This window comes from Dermacentor andersoni, chromosome 2 (assembly GCF_023375885.2).
Source record: "Dermacentor andersoni chromosome 2, qqDerAnde1_hic_scaffold, whole genome shotgun sequence".
NCBI classification, from domain to species: domain Eukaryota; kingdom Metazoa; phylum Arthropoda; class Arachnida; order Ixodida; family Ixodidae; genus Dermacentor; species Dermacentor andersoni.
Window position 1 is genome coordinate 160,357,122 of NC_092815.1, and position 15,167 is coordinate 160,372,288.

A 15,167-nucleotide genomic window follows, 5' to 3' on the forward strand; every position below is an offset into this window, starting at 1 on the left:
TCACGCGCATTTACGGGAACACTCTTGCATTCAACTGGTCGGCGCTTCCTCGTTCCATTCGATTGTGGAACGCTCTTCCTGATTTCATCGTCTCCAAATGTAATCCCGATAAATTCCGCCAACTCATCAGTTCATATTCCGCCGCCTAACTTCAATAAAGTGCATGATGCTTTTTCTTCTTTTTCCAGTTAAGTGCTCTCTTGTTTATGAGCTGATTATTTCGCTTATTATTCTTGTATTTTTTCAGTATTGTTGAGTATGTGTACTGGAGTGGCTATAAATATATTTTTTTCATTGTTTATTGAAAGAAGTGTATCGTTTGTCTTTTTTATAATATTATTTACGGATATTTATTGATACTGCGGTCCTGCTTCCAGGACCTTAGCAGGGTACATATGTACATTACCGACCCTGTTATTCTTGTACAATGCTTTAATGCTTGTAGAAGATGTGTATACATGTTTCCACTCTCTATTAATAATGTATGTCTATTATGTTTTGTTATATGCCCTATATACTCTTCTAATCCTTCTGTAACGCCCCCCTTACCCAATGCCTCATCGAGGCCTGTAAGGACATATTAAATAAATAAATAAATAAATAAATAAATAAATAAATAAATAAATAAATAAATAAATAGCAGTATGTATAGGTGCCGGAAATTTCTGTGTGTGCGCGCTCTCGTATGCATGATAACTTTCGTATATACACCTCTCATAGCATCGCTACAAAATTATGCGAAGGGCCTCTGTCACATCATCATTGCACTAACCATTGTGTACATTGTTTGTACTCGACATCATCTCATATAGCGTTAGAATTAGTTTATGCGTAATCGTGCGCTTCCATGGGTCTACGTTATTATATGTCAGTGAGGCCATGTGGACTCGCACGTTTCTTTTTTTTTTTTTTTTGAAGACGTTCCACGTATGTAATGCTTCGTACATTGTATATAGTATCGTCATGGTGGAATTGTGCCGTCATTGTGACTCAAAGTGTTCGTATCACCTTTTGTTCAAGTAAACTTTTTTCTAAACAGCTAAATATATGCGGAGCCTCATGGCGCCGCCAACGCCGACGAAAATTTGCTTGGAGAGCCCATGTAATTGTTATCGCAATAAAAGGAGGTGCAGATATTCTCTCTGTTCCTAGATTGAACTTCTACAACTCGAATCACAACTGACACCACTCTTAACTGGAACCATTTCAGTCCTGTCCTGCAGCTACAAGTAGTAATGAGTTGCATACCCCATTTGGAATGGGGAATAATCATATGCCGGCTTGAACTCCATATAAAGTTCACGTCTCGGGCACGACGAGACCGTGCGGCAGCCGTATACTTCAAGGACATTTAAGGAGAAAAAGATGAAACGTTTGGCGGTGAAGGGGTCTGCTACATGATCAAAACGCATAGTGCTTTTCAACAGATCACTGCAGACGCATTATGCACATTTGTCGCTAATGCGCAGTGTTGTCATGAGTTAGTAGAAATGAAAAAAGGAATACTGGCGTTGACTCACGGTAAGCGAATTCGCTTTACGTTTGACACTAGCTATTGTCGTTAACTTCCTGCGTCATTCATTGCGCATATATATATATTGTGAGATTTCTTCGTTTTTTTTATTCTGAGGCCATCTTGAGCTTTCAGTTCATTCAACTCGTCTTCAGTACATTACGAAACTGGCGTGTATTTTTAAGAGGAAGCTCTGGCTCGGGCCCAACTCCGACATGGCCTATTCAAATAGATGTAAAACGCAAAAACGTTTTTCTGAGATAACCCCTGACAAATTTTAATAAAATTTGTTGCATTTGAGAGAGAAAGTTAAAATCTAGTGACTGTTGGAAGCGGAATTTCGATGTAAGACCGGGCTCCTGTTAAAAAGATTTTCGAAAATTCGAAAATCTGAAAAAAAATTAGAAGCACGAAGTTTACAAATTAATAGCTCTCCATCAAGAACAGCTATGGCGGTTATGTAAAGGGCATCCACTAGATCATTGAAAGCGGACAAATTTGATATGTCATTTTATATCTTACGTGAATTTGTTACGTTGTGTACAATGTTCTGCAAGAGCTGTATTTCCATACTACTAAATTTTTTGAGATTCATGTGTAACATATCAATTTGTCCACTTTAGATGTAGTATTATATGCAATTCACATAACTGTGATATCATTTTTCATTGCTGAATTACAGAGTTGTAAACCTGATAGTATGGTTTTCAAATTTTTTTTTTATTTTTGCCAGTTTTTTTTTATAGACATTTGAATACCTACATAAAAATTTCGAGACCAATAGTAACTAGATGGTTCTGCGGAAACCAGCAAGGTGGAGAGAAGTAATTAATTAAGGGAAAATGATACATCCACTCCATATGGGTTTCCATCGTAGCAATTGCTACGATTGGGTGGATGTCTCATTTTCCCTTAACTAATTACTTCTCTCCACCTTACTGGTTTCCGCAGAACTATTACGTCAAACTCTTGCCTTTGCTTCGAGTTGTCGACACATTTGCTATCTTGAGTTGTTGACACATTTGCCATCTGCTAGCCGCCTGGTTAGCTCAGATGGTAGAGCGGCTGCCCCGGAAAGGCGGTGGTCCCGGGTTCGAGTTCCGGACCAGGACGAATTTTTCTTCAACTGCAAGGGTTTTCTTTCGAGGACCCCGTATGGGTTTCCATCGTGGCAATTACTACGATTGGGTGGATGTCTCATTTTCCCTAAATTAGACCCGCCGTGGTTGCTCAGTGGCTATGGTGTTAGGCTGCTGAGCACGAGATCGCGGGATCGAATCCTGGCCACGGCGGCCGCATTTCGATGGGGGCGAAATGCGAAAACATCCGTGTACTTAGATTTAGGTGCACGTTAAAGAACCCCAGGTGGTCGAAATTTCCGGAGTCCTCCACTACGGCGTGCCTCATAATCAGAAAGTGGTTTTGGCACGTAAAACCCCATCATTTATATTTTTTCCCCTTAATTAGTCACTAGAGTTTAAGTTCGTTTAAATGCATGAAACCTCGCCAAATTCGGCACCTTGGTTGCCGAGAAAAACGAATTCCGCTTTTATATATATTGAGATAGGAGCACCCGAGCTAAAGCTTCCTCTTAAGTGTGTGTGGTCTCTTTCGTTAGGTGTATGACTTCGTCATAATCGCTTTGTGACAGATAGCGCAATTCTGAGCAATCCGCAGACTTCATAGAAAGTTGAAAAGTATTTATACGAAATGTTATAATTTTCAATAATGTAACCATTTTTATTGCGATAGCAATTATAGGAAAGCACCAGGCAAATTTTCGCCGTCGCCGTAACGTTCCGTATACATCACGCGCTAAGAGAGAGGGGGGGGGGGGGCAGATGCGTGCGCGTCCCCTTCTGTTTATAGCCCGGCCGTGGCTACGCGTGGCTGGCCACATACGCCGCCCGCGCACCCTACTTTGGAGGTAATCTCGAGCGGGTGCAAATACCAGTCGAGCCGAGAGAGCTGGGGGCTTCATGCGCGCTGTCTGCCCGCGCGCCCAGTCCCTGCAAGTCTGCAATCTCAAGATTTAGGGACGTGTTGAGGAGAGAGGCAGCACGAAGCGTTCGTCGCGCTTTTCATAACGCCGGCTTTGTGACTGCGAGTGTTCGCGGAGATCTGTTCACGTTTACCTGTGTGCGCCTGGCAGCGTACTTTCTACTTTCACTGGTAAGCTAATTAATGTTTACTGCAGTTTATGCAATCGACGAAACCGCGAACCTTAATACTTCGCTGTCGCTGTCAATGCTTGACCCACAACACAAGCGCTGAACTCACCTCACCACCTTCCAAAAATATGGATTTTTCTCATTTCCAAGCGCTGTTTTATCCACCGCTAAATATTTGATTAATATATTCGATTCATGCGTTCTAAAAAGCGAGGCGTATGGATGGTCCTTCTAGATAGTTTGTTTGCTCAAGGCTGCTGTGATGATTCACTATGATTTATTTATTTATTTATTTATTTATTTATTTATTTATTTATTTATTTATTTATTTATTTATTTATTCTAAGGCTTTGCCGACACTCACTCAGACTGACTGACTGAAAAAACTTTATTGAAACCAGCAAGAGGTGGTGGCTGGGCCTAGGCCTCCCACGTGGGGACGTCGAGGCGTTGCCTCTTCGCCGCCTCGCAGGCTTGCTGGGTCGCCCAGAGTTTGTCGTCAAGGTTGGAGCTACGCAAGGCAGCGTGCCATCTCGACGAGAGGGTCATGGGGTTAGTGTCGGGGTATTGTTGTGTACACCAGGAAAGGGAAAGGCACCCAAAGCATGTCTGGAAGTGTGGCTGGCTGTGTCTTGCAGATATGGCACGTGGGATTGGGGTAAATGTCTGGGTAGATCTTGTTGTAACGTTGTAACGAGGGGTAAGTATTGGTTTGTAGCAGGCGGAAAGTTGTAGCCTGCGCTCGGGCTGGTTAGTTGTGCGGGCCGGGGAAGGGTCTACGCTCTAAGTAGAAGGACTTCACAAGATCATAGGTAGCATGTCACCTACCGGTGGGCGCAGCCTCCCCGTCTCCCGCGCGGTAAACTATGCCTTGCGCTAGGGATCGGGTAACCTCGTTGAGGTTGGGGAGGTGCGGGTGGACGGTGCCTACATGAGCTGGGAACCAGACGAGTGTAACCTGATGGTCGGTTGAGCGGGGTGCTTGTTGCAAGACGCGCAAGGCTTGCTGTGAAATACGGCCGTTGATATAGTTCATAACGGCGGAGCGAGAGTCAGAGACGATGGTATGGAATGTTAGGTCTAGTGTGGCTAGCGTGATGGCCGCTTCTTCAGCTTCCTCAGCGTGTGGGTTTACTAGGCTGATAGCATGGCGGAGAGAGCCTTCACACGTGGTGACGGCTGCAGAGCGGGTACCGTGGGGATATTCGGCGGCGTCGACGAAACTCGCACCGTCGTGGCGAGCGAGGAATTTGGTGAGAGCCGTGGCACGTGCTGTGCGGCGTGCGCGGTTTTATTCGGGGTGCATGTTTCTGGGGAGAGGGTCGGCGTGAATCCAGGCTCGTATGGTGGAGGGGATCTGGTGTTTATGACCTTGTTGATGGTTGTAGGTGATACCGAGCGAGATGAGGGTGTGGCGGCCCGTCGCTGTGAGAGTCAGTCTCTGCAGCTGAGAGCGCGATTGGGCCTCGATTAGCTCGTTCAATGTGTTATAGACGCCTAGTAGAAGGAGGAGGTCAGCGCTGGTGCAACCGGGGAGGCCGAGGGCTTGTTTGTAGACACCACGTAGGAGGATGTTGAGGTTCGTTTGTTCAGCCTTGTACCAGTTTAGATACGCAGCAACGTAGGTGATGTGGCAAATTACAAATGACTGCATTAATCGAAGGAGATTCTCCTCTTTCATACCCCCACGGCGGTTGGAGAGCCGCTTTAAAAGTCTTATGGTGTTGGCTGTATTCATCTTGATTTTGCCGAGGGCCATGCCGTTCGCCTCTCCGAGCATGCCGAGCACACGGATATTGGTGACGAGGGTTATGGGGCTGCCATCCGTGAGATGAAGCGCAATGTCTTCGTAATGGCGTTTAGCGGTGGAATATTTCGGACGGCGGCCACGCAGAGTAGGCCTGTAGAGGAGCACTTCGGACTTCGCAGGGGAGCGGCACTCACTGAGAGAGAATATATATTTAAATGGCGCTTTATTTACTCTTTTTGTTTACAAATTTGTTAGCCATCTTGTCGACAATTATGATTAGCCATTCAAGTTATGCTTACTTATACATCAAAATCCAGATGAAAGCGTCGAATCGCGCTATCATCCATGCGTGAACCTTTCAAAACGCTGCTTGAACTAAAAAAAAGGCAAGGCATAACAAGATACACGCTTATCACCAACCGGCTTCTTTATAACTTCGATGGGCCACGCGGTGAATGCGTCATTCATTTAGCGACTTGTGGCACCTGCGGCACCTGGATAAACTGTGCTTCACCTGTAGCTGACATCACAAAGCCGAAAGAACAAAGTAAAATGTCCATGCGGTATGACCGTGCGACCGCTTCTTTTGTCCTGCAGAGCAGCCTCGGCGTCAAGCGCGCAGTGTCCGTGGGGGCTTGATCCCTTCGGCTAAAAAAAAAAAAAAAAAAAAAAAAAAAAAAAAACCCCGACAATTGTAGCAACACAGCTGGCTCACTCGAACTCTGCCTGTATCTCGAGCTGTCCCCGGCGAATTCTAGATTCTTACCGTCGAAGCTGCAGCTACCACAAGGCCTCCCCTGTTGCGAGGCACCATTGTTGTATCACTTGTGCCTGCGTATGGCATTCACAAAGGCCTATTTGTTACACATTGCATTGGGTGGAGCTAGTTCATGCGACAGCTGCGGGTGTGAAGAGTCTTATCTGCAACTGTTCACGTTACGGCGCGTCAAAGGTCCTTGGACCGAGGCCACATGCGTTGTGAGCTCACAAAGCAACACGTAAATTGCAGCAGTTCCTTGACATCAAAGGACCTCGGTGACCAAGACGTACATAGCCGTTTGTTTCAAGAGGGTCTGTATTTCGTGGGTCTCCGTCTTTCTTTCTTTCTTTCTTTCTTTCTTGCTTTCTTGCTTTCTTTTCGGTCCTTAACACCGTTTTCTCTACATAGGGTACCATTTAGAGTGTGCATATGGTTGCTGAATTTGGCTAAATCCCCTTAAGAGGGAAGTGTAGATCGGGGACAACTTCCATTTACCTATTCAAATACATATATGTAAAACACAGAAATTCTTTTATTAGACATCGTCTGGAGCGATTTGAACAAAACCTGTCCCATTTGAGAGAGAAAGCTAAATTCTAGTGAGTGTTCAAGCATAATTCTGATTTAGCGCTTAGATTTGTTTTAAAAGAATTACCATACAATGGTAAGTAAAAAAAAATAGAAGCGCGGAGTTTACAAATACGTAACTCTGCACTAAAACCAGATATCGCAGTTATGTAAACTGCATGCTCTAGAGAACCAAACGTGTACGAGTTAGATACATGAATTTACAGCTTGTGGGAATGCGTTACGATGTTTACACGGGTCCTGTAAAAGTTCCACTCACATATTATTGGTATATTCCTGTCGCCGGTATATCACATCAATCTTGCCCGCTTCGGATGTATTATATTTGCGGACAATGGGGCCATGTTAACCGCGATGTGTGCCGAAACTTTGAAGTGTGTAGGTTAATTGCAGATTTCGCAGAAAATTAGTTATGCATGCGTTACAGAGCTTTACAAGTGTGTATTTTATAAACCACCAGGAAGGCTCCCCTAATGTTCTGAACGAGATCAATGTGCCAGAAATGAACAATGATGGAACAGGAGGAATTTTATTCCTAACGTGTAGACAAACTTTCAAATCAGACAGTAAATTTCAACTTTCCCAAAAGAAATTATGTTAGCAAGAGGTCAAAAGCGTTATATATACAGCGCAGTTATGAGCTATGTTTCGCCGTTTACCGAGTGAACTTCCCGTCAAACCGCGTTCATATTTAGAATAGATAGAGCCAATGTTGAGAATGATGTGTTGAAATAGCAGCATGCTAGAATATTACACGAAGTGTAAAGTTCGTAGCTGTTGCGCGAGTGCGAATTGCAGTTAAACGTAAGCTGACTAAGTGAACATATATGGCGTGCGCAGACAGATTAACAGAGAAAGCTCGATGACCGCGAGCAGCATCGGTTTAGAACTACAGGCTCTTCTCGGCGTTGCCGGCTTTTGTCGAACTTGCATCCCCCGTACTGCGGGATGCTCACTGCGGGCACGACGTGTGCGTCCGCTTTCGCGCTTTTGAACTGCAGGGTTTTGTCGACGTTGTCGCTTATCGTTTTGTCGACGTTGTCGCTTATCGCACAGCGCGTCCCGCGCTGTGCGATAAGATTTGTTAGGCGGCGAAACGTGGTCGCCCGATAAATATAAGTACACGTGTCAATATGAATCGCTTTTTCCTCATTTAACCTGACACCCTCACCACACCCTTCCTCTACCTCACCTGATAGCGCCCACCCTCCCTCACCTCACCTCACCACGTCAGGGTGAGGGCAGATGAGGGGGAGGAAGGCCCTCGTGAGGGTGCCCATGTCTGGTTCAAGATGTGATGGTTCAATTGCGGTGCAGAATTTTGCCCGCTGTCTGGTTAAGTTGGAATAAACAGGGGGAACGGGGAATAAGGGGGGGGGGGGGGGCGTATATGGCATACGGTGGCTGCGTGCTGGTGTTTGTCCGCCTAGTCAAACCTTCGATCCCTTCGAGAGGATGCGTGAAGTGGGACTCAGGCCGCATGTGTAGACGAGTGTGAAAGGGGACTCTAAACAAGTGCTGCTCCAAACGTGACGGTCATGACGCACTTTCGGCGGTTGAAATTGCTTTAAGCGCCTGCTGTACGAAATAAATGCAGGGACTTAGAGATTTGTTTCAGTTAGTCTGAGGCAGCCTTCGCTGTGGCTGCGATGCATACACTATATATCCGATGCAATGACATTTTTGAACACGTAATGATAGTGAGTAGTATGAGATTTAATGAGGAGAGATTATTCAGAATAAATATCCGGTATGCTACTGTGCACTGGAGTACAAAGGAAAGTATAAAAACTATAACGAGAGAAAAAAAGGAACAAGTCATGCGATTTCGTTTATGATAACGTACGATATATAGACACAACGTACTCTCTGTGCCAGACACCCCGTTTGGAATACGAGTATATGGGACACAAAAATCTCGCTGAAATCTTCCTTTTTTGGCACCAAAATTAATATAGCGAAATTTCTCTGCAGTTTGGCAAATTGCTGTCTGGGGCCCGACACACCTGCTTTTGTTTTTTGCGCAGGCGAATTCGCTTTCGGAAACAATAGCACTGAAATCACGCAGAGAAAGGTGCTTTCTTAATCGCGGCCGTTATGCATGACCCTCACTATGCACGTGTAATACGCACATATGGCGTTAATTGAAAGGTCACAGAAGAACCTTCACCTTGAAGCGGTCGTGCAGACTTGTTTTGGGATGCTCCTTTTTAGTGTCTTTAAGTGCACTGATTCGCCCAACAAGAAGGGCGAATCAAAGAAAATGTACAAAGACATGCCGAAGCAACAGGAACAAGTATCGGCATTCTCTATGAAATGTGTTCGCTTACGTTGCTATAGGTAAAAATACGAATGCAGAGATAAGCAGTCAATGCTGTAGTCATCGCTGTCAATGGCGTTCGTTATAATGAATGGCATTCGTAGATGTCACAACCAACAGAAAAGCTAATTTCCTTCATTTCTGCGCACATCAGTATGCCACATGTCCTCCAATGAAGTGGCATACGAAAAGAAGCCCATCGACTCCAACTTTGAGAGAGAGTGATAGCATAAGGGAAAGGCTACCCAGACTTCGGTTGCTCAATATTTCTAGAACCTTGTTACATATATGAGTTTTACAATGGAGCTTTTCAAAAGCGATTGTCATCATTTTTGGTGTATAAGTGTAAGCAACAAAGCTTTCATTATTGGAAGTTCAAAATTTTTTTAACTCTCTATTGAGCGCTTGTGACCTGTGTCCTACAATATGGCACATCTTCAGAATATACATAAAAGCGTGCAAACCTAAATCGAAATTCTGCTTCCTAGAGTTGCTATAAAAATATTTCATTTCTCAATCGCAACAAATTTAATTGAATTTGGTCCAGTGGTTGGTCCCATGAGTGCATGTATGCTTTCTATATGTGTATTGAACAGGAAAATTGGAGTTGCCCCCTAAAGCTCGCTCTTAATTTAGCTTATAATTAACTAGATAACATGCGATAAATATCTGGAATTGTGCAAGGTGTGTGCGAACGATACAGTATCATTATTTTTGTGGATTGATTGCGTTGATAGTCAATTAAACTCCGGAATCATCCGCACAGAACACTCTTCGATAATTGTTTCAAAACACAAGAAGAGACAGGATTCCCGTGAAAGGAGGAAACCTTTAGTACTTCTCGACTGGGTAGAGAGCTGCATGCATCAAGCAAGCGGATAGTGTGCCAATTTTTAACTCATGGCGCAATGTCTCTTGGGCCCTTTTTCCCAGTGATAAACTCGACTGTCCTTCAGACTTTGAATGCTACGCGCACGCAGCAGAATGGCTTCTCCGCAACAAGAGAACCTGTCGGGGAAAGCCCTCTTCTGTAATTCCCTTGTCGGGGCAGACCACGGAGAGTGTAACGGAAGTACATCCACGGAGGCGCGCGCGAACGGAATAATTTCTACGTGACTTGATCGAGATCTGTACCACGCGAAAAAAAAAGTCAGAAGAACTTTTATAGAGCACGATGGAAGCGCGTTTATGTCTTTATATTGTGAATGTGCCTTCTTGCTTCTTTTCTTTTTTTTCTTTTCAGTTCAAGAATTAGTGTATCTGTAGTTTCTCGCAGCTTTTTGTCCGGGATCCACCCCCTAACTGAGTAAGATAAATTAAGGTGCTCATTCATTTAGTTTATTGGCTTCATTCAAACGGTTCCATTGCTATATGCTTTGTAATTGCTTTACTGTAGTTTTTGTGATCTGTAGACGTCTTGTTTTTTATTTCGTTATCTTCCTCTCATCTTTAATATGTATCTCTCTATCCCCTACTTATTGAAGAGTAGGTTGCCGTCTCTCCTCTTCCGGTGGCAGTTGCCAGCCTGCTGTTTTCTCTCTCATTCTCTCTATAATGTCCAATGGAAGAAGTTGTCTTGAAACGTTTTAACCAAATATATTCTATAAATGTTACGGTAAAATGACATGGGACGTCTTCAATGTGTGTGTGTGTGTGTGGATGGGGGTGAGGGGGGAGGAGAATCGGGGTGAGGGGGGAGGAGAATTTACGTGCCAGAACTACGATCCACTTATGAGTCACGCCGGATTAATTTTGACGACCTGGGATTGTTTAACGTGCACCCCCTGCACGGTACACGGGCTCTTTTTTTTTTTTTTGCACTTCACCCCCATCGAAATGCGGCCGCCAGGACGGGATTCGAATCCCGCGCCCTCGAGCTTCGCAGCTCAACGCCAAATCCACTACGCCCCCACACGGCGGACAGTTATCGGACTTCTGTGAGCCACCTTTCCTTTCCTTTTTTTTTTCTAACTGCTACGTTCCGCGTCCGCAAGAACTAAACAGACAAAAAAATTTGCGCATGTGTTTGAAAACGCATCCGTGGAGCAACATTATGTAGCTCCATTAAAGAAAAAAAGAAAAAAAACTCAAACTATAGGCAGCCTGAATGATAACTTAGTGAAATAACCGACATTATTGCTGCAGGAAAGACACAATTCTTCCCAGTGGCCTACCTTGCACTTGTTTACTTCAGTTTATTTTGTATTAAATAACAAAAGCAGCTTAGCTGAAAGGAAAACGTACCTATAGTTCCGTATGCTAAGCTGTTCTCGTGGCGCCGCTGGTGTAGTGGTATCATGCAAGATTCCCATTCTTGCGACCCGGGTTCGATTCCCGGGCGGCGCAGTGATTTTTTTTTTATTCGTTCTTTTTTTTCCTTTTCACGGTTTATAACTCGACGAATCTGAAAACGTCACGCTAAATAAGAATTTTGCAGGGTTTCAATGTTAACGTACAAATGCACTAACAGGCGGGTCTTATACGACTGGCGCTTCTCGAACCAGATACGTGTTCGCAGCCCAACGTGACGGCTTATTTCCATATCGGACCCAATGCAGAAGCACGACAGCTCATACTTGTAAGCGTGATTTTCGTGCTCATCTTCAATATCATCATCGGTAAGCGCAAAATAGGCACCCGTTTCCTTAATACTTCTAATTATTTCCCTGTAGTACATTTCAGTGCATTCGGCTGTCGTGCGCATTGCTTTCAACAATCTTCTTTCGGCAAAGCTGGTTTTCCTGATTCCCTCTAGGCTGCCTGCGAATTAAATAATCAATCGAGTTTGCCCAACATTTCAGCGTTACTTTTCGGCTCAAGCTTCTGTCTTGCGAAACACTTTGACTGTCCCGTGCGGCTGCTCTCCCTTCACCCACGTCACCCCATTTTTGACGCTTACAGACATGCTGTGGAACACAGCCTTCTTTGAGCCGTTTCGTGATTTTTGGTCGGACTCGGCAAGGGTAACGGTCGTTCGTTTGCGCGTTCGCACTCTATCTCGCTCGGCCCTCTCATTCGCTCTCCATCGCTTGGCCTCTCGCTCTCATTTCGCTCGCTCTTTCATTCTCTCGCTCTATTTCGCTTTCACATTTGCTTGCTCTCTCTCTCTCTCTCGCTCACCTATTCACCTTCTTGCTTGCTTTTTCTTTCACTCCCTCACATTCGCTCGCGCTCGTTCGCTCTCTCGTTCCCTCTCTCTCTCCGTCGTTCTACTTCACCCTCCCATTTGTTTTCCAGCTCTCTCGCTCCCTATTTCACTCGCCTCTCTGTCGTTCACTCCTTCGCACTCTAGTTAACTCACTCGTTCGTTCGTTCGTTCGTTCGTTCGTTCGCTCGTTCGCTCGTTCGTTCGTTCGTTCGTTCGTTCGTTCGTTCGTTCGTTCGTTCGTTCGTTCGTTCGGGCTATTCGCTTCGTTAACAATAACCGCGGATCGTTTCCGCACAATTTTTTAAAGTGTAATTGATTACCACGAGTAGGTTCTTCCAGCACACATTTCCAGCGCTGAGCTACGAAGAATGTTCCCGTCAGTCATGTCCGTACACCAACTGCATCTACGCATTGTCGGAATTTCCGAAAATTGCCCACAGTTATCGTGGACCTCAGCTATTGCACCCTTCAATATACAGGTATTATGGCTGAAAAGTACGTCTACCGTACAAGAGTCATCATCTCTGTCGTCTCAGCATTTTCTTCTTTTCTTTCTATTTTCCCTTTCCCCATAAACACAACAAATGGCTAAAGAAATGCAAATCTGACTGACATTTCTTGCGGGCGCAAGTAAGAGGGAGGCGGTTAATGCTATGACATGGCCACACTTTCTCTGACAGAAAAGGAAATAAAAAACTGTAATCTCTAGTGCGCATTAAGTACTACAGTATCTTTTTTTATTCAAATACTTGGTGTGCCCTTTTAAGCATAAGTAATTCTTTAGAATTATTGTTAATGTTATAATGTTAATAAAATGTGAATGTTAATGTTAATGTTATAAAAAGACGAAGAGTGCCACGTATTGGGGGGACATCGTTGGCGATAAGGTTTTCCAATGGCGTTAGAAGAGAGTTAAGAAATATCATGCGGTGAAAATTTACATCGATTTAGAAAATTGGTCCCCGCATGCCGTAAGGACGCATTCAGCGTTTCTTAGGATAATGTAACCTTTATAAGTATTCTACACGAAAACAAACTAACAAGAACTTTAAGACTGCCAAGTTTCTTGTGATGCAATTTTGCGTCACAGATCGACATTGTTACGTGTACGACATGTTACGTGTTACGTGTTCGACGCTACCTGGAGATACTGTGATCGATTCGCAGCATTTCAACTGAGAACGTTAGCGTGTAGCTATGACAGAAAGCTATGCACAAGAGATATTTGCAACGCTAATGAAGCATGCTAAAATGGCAAGCGGAAGGAGTAGGCGTCCATCGTCGCCTCCACTGCAGCCACGCTGAGACTGCATTCATCTGCTGCTCTTCCGTGTCAATATTTATCATTCGTTTGCGTCAGCATTGCCCTTTTAACAATTGCGACACCACACTAAGCGACATTTCTGTCTGCCTAGCGACGACATTCTTTTCTTTAATTTAGCGACCGGCGACCTTTTTTAGTAATCAACGTGTGAGAAAACTGGCAAAACTGGCGAGGTATTAGCGAATATAAAGCAGCGCAACCTGGAATACGGACGAAGAAATAGGATAGCGTTCGTCCCGTCCTCTTTCTTCGTCCGTGTTCCAGATGGCGCTGCTTTATATTTACTGAATATGCACGAACAAGCCCAGCTACAAGCACTGCCAAGATATATTAGTGACTCGTAAGTTAGGAAAGCTGCTTTGAAGATTGCTTTCTAGAACGCGCTTTATTATTCAAAGGCTGCAATTAGATGGTCGAAATTGGCTAAACGGCGCATGCGCTCTGTTACCGTGATGAAGTAACGGTGACAGTCACTCACGGAGGCCACTGCTGCGAAAGAAATGTGCATTCACAATTAAACGTATTTATTTTTAATTCGTTATCAAATCATTTAGAATGGGTTTTAAGGCTGCGGGTGTTGCAGTTTTACTAAATACGCTTGATTGGTGCATCTTCGCAAGCGTATCAGTCAATTAGATAACGGAAAATTACTGCAATACCTTTTTATGGTGATGCTTAGAATGCAGCAGGCGAATATATAGACCCAAACTGAGGAAAGGCCTACATATGGGAACGAATAGACTCTTTCAGGTGACTCTGCAAACGCATCGCTTCTATTTCCCGCACCTTTCTAACAAATAAATAGTGCAGGTACTTCGCAGAAATTAGTTTACCTATCGTGACTGATGAAAACTAAGCCATGTGCAGGTATAACATGGGCCAAGTGCATCTTCGTGCAAATAAATTAGGCCTACTTGTGTTCACTTGAACGGCGCTCGATCAATAGTCGTGGAGGATCCTTATATTGTGCAGGGCGTCTGCGCGTTTAGGCACAGTGAGACAATGGTTGCGCTGTGCTTTACGCGTGCTGCACTGTTCACTGTATCTTTAGTGTTTACTGTTGCATCTTCAGCATGACTGGCGCTTCGTGGAAATTCTCTGCGGTAAGCGCAGACAGCTACAGCTTAGGAAAATAAGAGGGGAAAGCGTACTTTTTGTTCGCATTGCTCAGGCCATTAGTAGGCGACATGGCGAATTTATGCAATTTATTTATCCAGAAATACTTTACTAGAGGCACAGCGCTAAGGAGGGGGGAATCTAGAGGAAATTTCAGGGCATTATTGTGCAAAAAGAAATAATAATAAACACACCCGTGTTGCCGCAGTAATTCGGTCTGCATAAAAAATAAGAACAACATGACAAGAAAATGCGTGTAACGCAATTGTGCATCAGCAGCTGATGTATACACACACCCGCGAATATATACACACCCGCGAATACACACAAAGTGCCTCGGGCGGCGAGTTGCGCGGCAATTTTGCGTGCATTCGCGGGCGTCATTCACACGCGGAAAAACACCTTTATGTAGCACGTATTGAGCAACAGCAAGCCGTATGGGAAGTTTTTCATGTCGTTCTACAATTTGCTCGTTGA

The 15,167-nt window shown here is 44.4% G+C and overlaps 1 protein-coding gene and 1 non-coding gene across 3 annotated transcripts in view; one reads left to right on the plus strand and one right to left on the minus strand.

The window, feature by feature from the left end:
• Positions 1-15,167, minus strand: part of fray (oxidative stress responsive kinase frayed) — a 274,312-nt gene that overhangs the window by 227,207 nt on the left and 31,938 nt on the right. The window lies entirely within an intron of this gene.
• Positions 11,378-11,448, plus strand: TRNAG-CCC (transfer RNA glycine (anticodon CCC)). The gene has a single exon. It is a non-coding gene; the product is annotated as a tRNA-Gly (tRNA).